The 11614-nt window shown below is 44.5% G+C and overlaps 1 long non-coding RNA gene across 1 annotated transcript; it reads left to right on the top strand.

Annotated features, from left to right (window-relative positions):
* Positions 1-929: 929 nt before the first annotated feature.
* Positions 930-5593, top strand: LOC143695151 (uncharacterized). Its single transcript, XR_013184108.1, has 3 exons — positions 930-1012; positions 1129-1273; positions 4959-5593. It is a non-coding gene; the product is annotated as an uncharacterized LOC143695151 (long non-coding RNA).
* The last annotated feature ends 6021 nt before the right edge of the window (positions 5594-11614 follow it).

The raw sequence follows: 11614 nt of genomic DNA, 5'->3' as shown, positions 1-11614 counted from the left end.
AGGAGAGTTTTGATGGGCAAAGACTGCAGAGTTTTTTCCTCAAATCAATTGCCCTGATAAGAACTTGCACAAATGGCTGCATAGGATGAGAGCAGATGTCTGTCTAATCCTCTGTCCCCTTCCTCATCATGGTCAAAATCAAAATATATGCTGGACTCCACCTGATAGCCTTCCTGGAACAGAGTCAAACTCAAGTGCATTTGCTTTGCACTTGTGCATCAACAGACTGAAATTCTGGAAAAATAACAGGGGACATGTATTAAAAGCTGGGGGTTTTCCAGTAATAACTCCTATAAACCAATCACACCCATTGAAATCAACCAGGCATGCCATTTATTTGGTGCTTTGATAAATTACAGCCCTGGGGGGCACTGAGGGCCAGATTTTAAAAGCTGTTCAGCTGTTTAACTCTCATTGATTTCAGTGTAATTGATTTCAGTGGGAGTTAGGGGCCTGCATTGCTTCACACTTTGGGCCAGGCCCTCCTATGGTAACTGTACCAATTAGGCAGGAGAGCCATTTATCAGGAGCCCCATTAAACAGAATCAGAGGCGCCCAATTACATCCAAATTACCAGTTCAGCCCCCATGATGTTGGAAGGGGAGGGGTGGGATGTTTGTTGCTGTAGCACAGGTACCAGCACTGACAGGGGAGCGTGTCTTCCATTGCATCCCACCTTCAGCAGTGCTCATCCAGGGAAAACATCCTGCTGCCTCCATTAACCCACGGGGTATTTCCACCCTCCCATCGGGTCACTCTGTCACTGCAACAGCCTAATGGTGTAATGGATACCAGGAAGAAAAGCAGCCTGAGTCCAAACCTAAATGAGTGGGGCTTACATAATTAGAGGGTGAGAGAAAGAGAAACTAGCATCAGAGACACGGCCTTTTCAGGGTTTCCAAGGCAGCAAGTGTCTGCTTCTCACGCAGCATGCACCACAATCGTGTTTGCAATTCTACGGCACCAGTTTCCCCTATGAGGAAGAGAAAAGAAATCCCCACTCTTTTGAAATGTGAGTGCTTTTGAAATAACAGAGAGAAGGTCTGGGACATTATGCTCCACATGAGTAGTTGTGGTGATATCTTCATTTATTTGATATCATCTTCTGACATTTCGTTCCATTTGCAGGCGAGCCATTTGTAACGTTACGTACAAAGGATTCTGGTGCCATGATCTTTAGCTTTTGCCCTGCATTTAATACTGAAGATCACTCAAGCACGATGAAACCAGCTGGATGAAATTCCTCTCCTGCAAGACATGAGGGCCAATGACGGTATGAAAGATGTGGGGCTGCTTTGTCATTTATTGATTCATATCCCCATATGTTTGTGGGATTGGTGAAGGGAAAGGTCTGTTTATTAATACAATAGCTCATGTGAATTGCAAGCAGCTGAATGGAAAAAGAAAAAGGGAAAAAAAGCAGCCAGGAAGGCAATGCAATGACTGAGCAGGACAGCCTTAAGGGAGTTCCCAGGGAGCTGCTGAAAACCACATGAGAATGGCAAGTTTGGGTGGCTAAGCCTTCCCTAGCACCATGTTTTGAGAAATAATCTTGGTGAAAAGGGTTCTAGCAGGGGGGAAAAATATTCTTTTGGTAAAAACACTGAAAATTTCTGTCAGAACACCAACAGGTAAAGCAGGGGAAGAAGCTGACTCTAGGAAGTATAGAAATATTTCCCTGGACAGATGGATCGCTCTATATAGGTCAAAATTTTGTTTTCAGCCAGCCTTCTTTCTCACTCCTAGGATGACACCAGCTGCACCACATTGTACTGCTGGTTCCTCATTCCTGAAAACGGTTTTTTCTAGGTGCCAAACCAATCAGAACAATGTAGGTAGCTCCGGTGATGATAGGAACCCAGAGCCAATGTATTGGGCAGAGTAAAATCATAGGCAGCATTCCTAGAATCAACACCACCAGGACAGGGACCTCCTGGCCTGCCTGAACCACCAGGTCTCCCAGGACACCCCTTCCAGCTCAAACAAGGGCCTGAAAAAGGTAAAAAAAACCCAAAAAATCCCTGTCTCCTTTTAAGATCAGTTGTTAATGAAAGCTCCTTGTTACCCACAGCCTTTCTCCAGCATGAATGAGCCAGTTAACACACTGATGGGGTGTCAGTGCCTCACTGTACTCCCAATTCAAGATTTAATGCTTACTACTGTTAAGGGAAAAAATACGAATAACTCGTTTAGCTAGATTTAATTTCCTTACTCTCTGCAAAGTCTACAAATTAATTCCTCAGTGGATTTCTGTTCCAGCACTTAACCTGATCCTTTCAGACACAACAATGATCATTTCTCACTTCCTGCCTTATTCTGCAAGAAAATAGCTCCACAATACCCTGCCTTCTCTGACCTACCCTTGGTAGAGCTCTCACACAGCTATGCCAGAGAGAACAAACATTTTATATATTTGGATGGAATTTCCAATACTACAGTGGCTGTTTTTTATCAGAATAAAACCCTTGTTCTTCGTGGGACCGAGATCAAACACCACCATGGGTTTCCCTTAGTGTGTACCCAATCCAAGCACTCATCTAATTTCAGCTAAGGCTGGGGGAAATAAATTCGTTTTGCTTTCCTGCACCATATTATCCCAATCTATTTCTTCTCTGTTCTTTACCCAGCTAAATTGCTCATTCACTGCTGAGTCCAACTAACCCTTTTTATAATGTGCTGGTTTTCATAGGTGTGGGAAGGAGGGCATGGAGACTAATGAGACTCATAATAACTCCAGCCTGTAACTTGTAGAATCTGGCACTTGGGAAAAGCTTCAAATATTTTTTCTTGTGATGCTGAAAAATGAAAAGGAAAAAAAAAAATAGTGGTGCTGCTTGGCCAAAGGTTTCATGACTGAGGAAATCATCCATAGCTCAGGGTGAATGCTGGCTTTCTGCTTCCCAATGAGCTCATGTTTTCACACATTAGGCTGTAAAATTGTTATGTGGAGTTTTAGGGTTTCTCACTGTGAATGACACAGAAGGGCACCTCCGTGCCATGGTAACAAGCCAAAGACACAGTGCTGTAGCCAGAGAGTGCACAGAAGTAAAAGTGTGGCAGAAAGAGCAAAGGTGGATGGGTTGTTCATCAGGACATGTTTTTAGAAAACCAGGGAAAAAATGGGAAAAAAGACAAAGCCATTGATATTTCCTGTTCACTGCAGAGAATGTGTCAGGACCTGGTGCTTCCATGGATGTTGGAATAGATGCAGACTGAGGCTGAGATAGCCCCAGGGGCAGCACTCAGCAATCTCAACCAGGAATCTTAAAGTCTCCTCTCTTCAGATGTTTTTTCAATATATTTTCTTTTACACTTGTAAAATCTCCCATCTTTATTCTTACGTATGGAATTTCTCCATTTCTCAAGTAGTTTTTTTCTACCCCATCCTCCTCAAGATTCTCTTGAGTCATAAATGCCCCTGCTTAGCCCTTTCTGAGATCAAACTCCTTTTGCCCTTAATGAGTACCTGGCCCAAATCAGGAATGGTTCCAGGACCTCTGGCTCAGGAGCTCTCTGAGCAATCCTTCAGCCCAGGTTACCACTTTCATTTTTAAGTAAAACATATCTCCAGTGCCTCCAACAGAGAAGTGTGTGTACTGGCCAAGAGTTTTAATCCTTCCCAGAGGCCTTTTGCAGTTTTTAGGCTGGCTAACAAGCCTAGAGCTTGTGCACAAGCTTTTAAACATCTGCTCAAAGAGCACCATTTTAGCCCTTTGAGTTTGGCCTTACACATGCTATTTTTGGCCTGTGCCAGTGACTGACATGCTGTCCTGCTGACTGTGTTATATCCTGGAAACACTGCAGGACTCTTGGTTTGGGAAAAACACAGGTTTCTTCTGTAAATCTCCAAAATCTGAGTGTGCTTTAGCAATAACAAGAAGGGAAAGAGATGAAATGGGTGGTGAAAAGCACTAGTACATAATAAACAAAACAGTGGCATAACAGACAGAATTTGATCAGCTGGAATCTCAAATATTGGTGTAGAAGTGGAGTATTTCTAGAAAAAGGCTGCTCCAGCTCTGTTTAAAAATACTGGCAGAAGTTGGAGGGAAAACTCAGATTACTGTATAGGGTGGAAATGGCCAACCTAGTGTAACATTTGCAAGTCTCTGGAATTTTTGGGGATTTCAAGCAGCTTGGGGCAGAGTACACTGCACACACGTGGTGCCTGCCATGTGTTCATCCCTCTCCATCAGCAGGCCAGCTGCCAGGATTTGTGCAGCATGTGTGAGGATATGTTTGGTTAAAGCATTACTGGAAAGGGAACTCATGCAAACTTCCCTGAGCTCACCTGAAAAATTTCCACACACACCTCTAGCACAGTGCTTGTTTTATAACTTCAGCCCAAATGACATCACTATAGAATTTTTAACCTTTGTGACTGTCCCTGCATTTTCAGACAGGGAGGGTGTTTTTCTGTACTTCACCAGCTCAAAATTCATGCATCACAAAGCTCAAACATCTATTGCATCTCTTGCAGGTTCCCTTTCAGGTGGCTTCAACCTAGAGCACACAAAACCTGCAGTAGAGGTTGTGCCACGGTGCCACTAAATAGTTCCCATTGCCTCAAACCCAGGCAGAGGTAAAGTGCTCAGAATATTGGAAGGACAGCTGAGTTTGACACAGGTTTCATTAATTCAGTGGATAACAATCCCTCCTCTGGCAATGCAAATGGTCTTGGCAGTGCCCAAAGTGTCTCTGTGAGTGCCGAGGAGGCGCCAGCTGCTGACATGGTGGGAGATTGAATTCAGCCTGGGGAAGGGGGAGGATCATCTCTGGTTGTAGCTGCAAAACAATAAGGGGTGAAGGGAGAAGGGCAGGAACATCACTGCAGTTTGTGTGGCTTTTCCCTAAGTTGACCCCTGTGGATACATTTATTCTGATTTCTTTGAATTTAGCGCTTGTTTGCTGGCTTTTATTTATTTATTTTATCACGATTTTTTGTTTGTTTCTTGCAGAGCTTCTGAAGGTTCTTGAGATCATTCTGTCTACATATCCTTACACCTACATATCTGCCCCTAACCTGACCCCAAACTATCTCCAGGCTTGATGGGGCTCTGAGCAACCTGGCCTGGTGGAAAGTCCCTGCCCATGGCATGGGGGCTACAACCAGAACTTTCAGCTCCCTTCTAAGGACCAGCCTATGATTCTGTCAGACCTTTGGGTCAGATTCTGCCGGATTCTGTCAGCTAAATCCAAGTTTCAGCTGAAGAAAATGCACAACCATGGTTTTAGTATTTATTAGAGCACTAGGGAGTGTGCTCAGAAAAGAGACAGCAATAGACTGGAGCAGAGTTCAAGCCTCTCAAAATACAACCAAATCCAACTGCTCAGCACACTGCTGTAGAAAGCCAAGCTCTACTTTACAGTGTTTGACTTTATTTAAAAATGCAAATGGCTGCAGCCCCCCATCCATCTGATCTGCCAGAGAAGAGGAGTTTGAGGAGGTACAGCAGAGCACACAAAAGTGATTTCAGTACATCTTGTTATGCTGCAACAGAAAACTCCAAAATGAAGCCTGAAGACTCCATGTATCAATGAGCACTGATTTTGCCTTTCACTGAAGGTACAGAAGAAGCAATAAACACTTCTATAAACCCTGTAGAGAGTCCCTGCACAGTTGTTTGCAGACACTGTCTCCCCAGATGATTAACAAACAGCAGTAATGGGTCTGTGTTTGAGCACAATGCTGCTGGAGTTAATATCCAAATCCTTCCCTGTTTGGGAAAGGCATTTTCTAGGTGTTTGAAAATGGGCTGGTTAATCATCAAAACTGGAGTCATTCAGGCAAGAGGTACTCCAGAGATGAGACAGCAGGGGAAAAAAAATAGCTGCTCTGTTTGCTAAAGGTGACAGATTTGACAATATTTTTTTCCTTCTGGAAGACAGATGCTTCATCTGTGTTGACATCAGGGAGCATGGTCATGTAAGATTGTGTAGACTATTTTATTGATACTGAATACAGGCAAAAAATTGTGGGATTTTTTATTGTAGCTTTTAAACAGTCCCCTGTTGCAAGACATCGTCTATGGATAAAAAGAAACCCTGCATAAGCAACTCTTAACAATTAACCAGAATTCTTGCACCAACAGTGCAACAGGGCACAAAATCTTCTCCTCTCATTATACCCAGTTTGGATTTTCCATGCTTGATTTGGCTTTCTGCCAGCAAAAGCACTGGGCCAACACCATTTCCTTTCAACCTTTCCTACTGAAATTGCAAGACACCAATTTCTGTCAAGGAGCATTTGCTGGCCCGGAGAGGTGATGTGTGTGGTGCTGGTGGAATGCTGTGAAGATGCAGAATGCCTCAGGAGGGCTGCTCGCTCTGCAGGAGCACCAGAGCAGGTGGGGATGCACAGGCAGAGCTCGGGGAGGAGGAGAGGTCAGCGTGCTGGCACAGGAGGGCTGGGGAACTGAGGGGAGAGCTGAGGGCAGCGTGCTGAGGCGTTTGGGAGAGCAGAGCTGCTGCCAGCCCCCACTGAGATCTGAATGCATTTGCCACTGTGACGAGGCTAACACTTTCTCTTTTGTGCTAACTTTGGCTCCTTGCAGTGCACATCCTCCCCCTCTCTCCTTCTCGAGCATCTGCTGAGGTCACATCTTCTCCTCTGCTCCCCCCGCCTGCGCGTTCTGGGGATGAGCGCTCATTGTTGCTTACCCCATCAGCTCCCAGCTCGTGCCCAGCCTCTCCCCCAGGACTGGGGCACATGGCATTGCTGTGACAGAGTGGCACTCACGCTGGGGACAAGGGCGCTGTCAATCCCAGCATCCACTCTGTGCATGCTGAGAGGCCTGGGCTGTGCCCAGGCAGCAAGGCCAGCTCAGGACACCCCAGTGCTTCCCTGGGCTGGGGAGGCAGGGACTGGCTGTTTGCTCAGGGTCTGCAGCACATCCACGTGGCTTTGCTGCCCCTGGACCCTCCTCAGCACCTCCCTAGGGTGAGGAAGGCGTTGGATCAAGAACTGCACACCATTGTTGGGGTACACCCTGTTTTTCTTCCGAATTAAGTGAGAGCCAGAAGGTACTGCATGTCTAACAGAACAATTGTCAGTATTTTTTCTCTGCTACAAGTTCTGGTCTGCTGGACATTGGGCCAGCAGCCTTTCCCTGCTGCTTCATTTCAGATGCTTTATGTAAACCATTTAAATTCCTACCTTTACCTCTCCAACAGAAAATTCTCACTAGACTAAATCTAAATTAAATCCTTCTCTGTCCTTCCTAAGACCTAAGTAGCCCTTGCTGAAGCTTTTATTTTCAGCTTAACTCTTCAGGTATCTTATATATTCTCTACCCAGGGAATATCCACTAATAAGGTCTGAGCATACTCTTGCAATTTCTTTCAAAGCTAACTAACACTAACCTATCCCTTCAGGACTCCACCTTAATTACTATAACTTTACTCTTACTCCTGGCTTATATATTGCTGGCCTGTGTTCCAGATTGATGCATTCTTTCCAGATGGGGCAGGTTCTGAGATCTGGGGGAGAGGAGATCATCAGTGAGACAGGGGGAGAGGAGGAGAAGCAAGAAATGGCCAAACAAGTTAGAAAATTTCTCCAGTCTGCCCACCCCAAAATTTCCAAAACAAGGGAATAAAAATGAAGCCAAAACAAACTTGGAATCTTGGGACTTAGGGGCTCCAGAGAGGGATCCTGCTGATTTATTTTCTGCAAGAAAATTTCCCTAAAATATGGCAATTCAGATGGAGTGAAACAATGCACATGAGCTGACTTAGGCGTACATTACAGACTGGAAAAAGCGAGTGCAGCAGTTTTTATGTATTAACTTTCACGTACACATTGTTAAAACAATATATTTCAGTGCAGGCATGCCAGTTGCAGGGGTATTTTTCAAGCTGAAAAGGCTGGTCCCTTCACGCTGAGACAGGAATTTTTACTGAAAAATTGACCTAGAAGTGATTTTTTAACAGAGAGAAAAGTTCATAATGGTGACTAATCCAAAGCTGAAGAAAACTATTTTTTTGAAATATCCATTTTTACTTCCTCTAAACTGATTTTCTTCAACACTCTTATTTTCTGTTTCTGCCATTAAATCCCAAAGTCAGGTTTTTACTGTGCCTCAGCCCTTCAGGCTGTGCTGTTCTGACTCCTCAGCACTCCAAGAGCCTTGCAGGAATTAAGTGCCTCTCACAATAGGACACATTTCTAGGGTGAAGGTTTCATTTGGTCCTGGACTGTGTGACTAAGAGGATGAAAAAGCAAACAAGAACTTCCTCATGCCTCTCCATCAGTTCTGCTAATGGGAGCTCTAAGAGTAAATGGGCTGATTTGCTCAGTTATGGGTGGGAAATGAACTGAAGCAATCCTCCATCCACCACATGTCCAGCCAAAAGCAATTTAGCCAGCTAGAAAATAAGGAAAACTGGGATGTGCTGCAGGTCCAGGGCAGTCATATGCTGCTATCCTCCCCAGATAGGAGGGCAATGCCATGAAAGTTCAGATCTTTACAGTGAACATGAGTGTTTCTGGGTTTAGACAGATGGGCTGGTCATGGCTTTCTGGGGCAGCATATTCAATTTATCATTTGTTGAACACAGAGCAACAGTGAGCTACTTCAGCAGCTCAGTATCCCACAGACTTTCCCTTTCCCTTCTGGGGAATCCTTCAGGAATCCTTCTGTATGGACCAGTCCAGTAGTGGCCCCCCAAATTCTCCCCCTGGATCACAGCAGAAGATGCCCAGAGCCTGTATTTTGCTGTCAGCTCTGCAGTGCACAGGGAAGGGGACACCAGGAGGCATTCTTTCCTAAAAACAGGGAGGGATTGTATTGCCATCCTTCTCAGCTGCCCCACAACACCCACCTGAAGCAGGTAAACAGCTTTTCTATCAGAGATGTGTTAGCTGGGTTGCTGTGGCTATCCCAGAGGCACATCCAGGCTGGGCTGTCCTGCTGTACAGGAGGCAGGGCAGTGCAGGGATGTGACTCCTGAATTTCTGCAATCACTTTGGTGTGTGCCATGCCCAGCCCACCCTGGAAACCAGCTTGGACAGTGCTTCCTTGGGGATCCCAACCAATGCACCCCTGTCTGGGGCACACATTCCCTTAGATGTGAGCAGCACAGACAGGAGCACTGCATGAATTTCCTGCTTTTAGTCTTCTTTGTCAGCAAAACTGTGCTTCTGTCCTGGGAATACCCCAGTGATGCTGATGAGCTGGGATTAGAAGGACTTTACATAAGGCTGTTTGATTAAGTGGCTATTATCAACTAAAAACTTGGTGCTTCCCATTAAGTGCTCTCAAATGTGTGTCCTCATTTTACTTATTTTGTGCTTGCATTATGCTTCAGAAGAGGCAGCCTGGCCTTTTTGCCTCGTCCAGGCCCTTTTGCCAACACTAATAAGATGTTCTGTCTTGTTCAGTGCTAGTGTAAGGCATGCAATGCCCCGATGGAGCCCTTCCTTAAAGGTGTTTCTCTAAAATCAGCACATCACCCTGTAGTTTGCCATGCAAATTGGCCCAGCCCCTGTGAACTTTCTGCTCCCCACCAGATCCTTCAGCTCCTCTCCCTCGAGGCAGATTTCTTCTTGTACAAAGAAGAAATCAAAGCCTGCAGCGCTGACAAAGGACTAAAACAATAAGGTTTTCACCTTTTGTCTTTGTTTCTATTACTGTGCCAGTGCACTTTGATTTGCTCTTTTGCAGCATCTGTGCTCAGGCTGCAGTGATTTCCCATAATAGTCCAATATACTTTTCATGATCCATGTTCAATTTATACCCACACCCCACTTTAATCCTTCTGTCCAGATCAGTTATTTCATACTTTTGTACATCCAATTGCTTTCACCATCTGTTGGCCCAGTTGCCCTACATAAGCCAAACCCTCTGAAGGTATAATTGCAATATTGTTCATTATTTGCTCATTCCCCTTCCTCCCAATATATAATGACAGCAAAATGAAGAAATAATTTAAATCTAATTTAAATTCCCTTCAGGTTTTTTACACTGTGCTGATCAAAATAGTAGCTAGGGTCTTCAAAAGAAGAAGCCATCCATCTCAGAAGAGCCTTGATGCCCTTGGATAGCTATCTGTGAAAACGAGTGAATTTCTGTACGACTGGAGCACCATGTACCAGCATTTAACTAAGCTGATGGCAAATGCTATCAGCACATCAGCATGCTGTTAAATCGTTGCACAGAAGAATTCCAATCTGGTTAAACAGGATCTGATTTTATACTGCCACATCCATGAAATAAATGTACTAAAACCATTTTTTTTTTCTTCTTGTCTTATCCATTTCCATCTCTATTTCAGCCAAAGCTCGTTGTGCACTGTGCACTGTGCTTGGGCAGTTTTTCAGGCATCCACAGAGAAAACCTGTAAGCACCAATCCTCTTCCCCAGGGATAACTATTCCTTGAGCTTTGATTTAATTTTTCCTGCAGTCAGGAGGCCACCCACAGAGCTCCAGCTCTGCCTGACCTGCTTCATTTCTTCCCCAGCATTAACAGCAAGGGCAGAGAGGGGCATCAGTCTCTGGCAAGATTCACAGGTTAATTCAGACCTGGGTTTGCATTTACCTTTAGGACTTCCAGTGGGGAGGAAACTGCTGCAGAGCTGGGGGAAGTGCCCCTGCCCAGCACCAGAGGGAAATGTTCCAGTGCAATACATTCCACCAGCACCCAGCTCCTGCAGGAGTAATGTCAGAGGAGATAAATAAGACATGTAATTTCTTGTCAGGCTGTTGCATTTCCCACCGCTCGTTTTAACAATTACACTCTGTGACTTTTTTTATTAAACAACCGAAAAGAATAGATTTGTGTAACCCAGGAAGAAAAATTGCCTGGAGAAATGAAACATACCCAGACTTAATCTTCTCTCCTGCGCTTTTTGAGGTGTTTGAAATGAATGTTTTCAGTGCAGCAGTCTGTAATGAGACCTCTGGTTTTGGCACTGCTCTGCCTTGCTCCCTTCCTCACCAGCCAATTTCATTACAGACAAACCCAGGAGGAATAAAAAGGCCCATCCAAGCCATGGCACAACTTTCTCCTCCTGAAACCAATGGAAACACTGCCACAGTTTACAACAGGGATTCCCAAAATCCCAGCATTATTTCATATGCAGCTTTCTCCAAGCCTTATTTTTAAAGCAATTAATAGAAGGAGTGATTGACCTTTAGAGAGCCCTATCCCAGTGGGATTTGTAATCAATGCTTCTTCCGAGTGCTTCTTTGCACTGACATCTGTATCAATTAGTGGCTTCTTCTACAGAAAGGTTACACAAACACAGTTTTATTTCTTATTATTAATTATTTTTCAGACAGGGCCAAGTTTTAAGCAGCTGCCTGGACTTAACAGCTTCAGTACTGGATTTACTCTTGTAAGAAATGGGCTGCTTTTAAGACTGACCTGGAAAATAAATATTCAAGGAGCAGACATGCTAAAAGAGGTGAAGCACTTTGTTTTGCTTTCGAGACCAGAAGGTTGCACATAAAACACACTCCAATACTCATTACTACAACTTCAATGCTTTTTAAACAGCGATGATTCTGAACTCAAGACCAGCCCGTTGTAAACAGATAATAAGATCAGTCTGAAACCCCCTTTGTATGCTCAACTGGTGCACCTTTGAAACAAAAATAAAATGTAGAAGAA

Source organism: Agelaius phoeniceus, chromosome 13 (assembly GCF_051311805.1).
Source record: "Agelaius phoeniceus isolate bAgePho1 chromosome 13, bAgePho1.hap1, whole genome shotgun sequence".
Lineage (NCBI taxonomy): Eukaryota > Metazoa > Chordata > Aves > Passeriformes > Icteridae > Agelaius > Agelaius phoeniceus.
The sequence above is the reverse complement of the archived record's forward strand: the minus strand, read 5'-3'. Positions and strand labels throughout refer to the sequence as shown.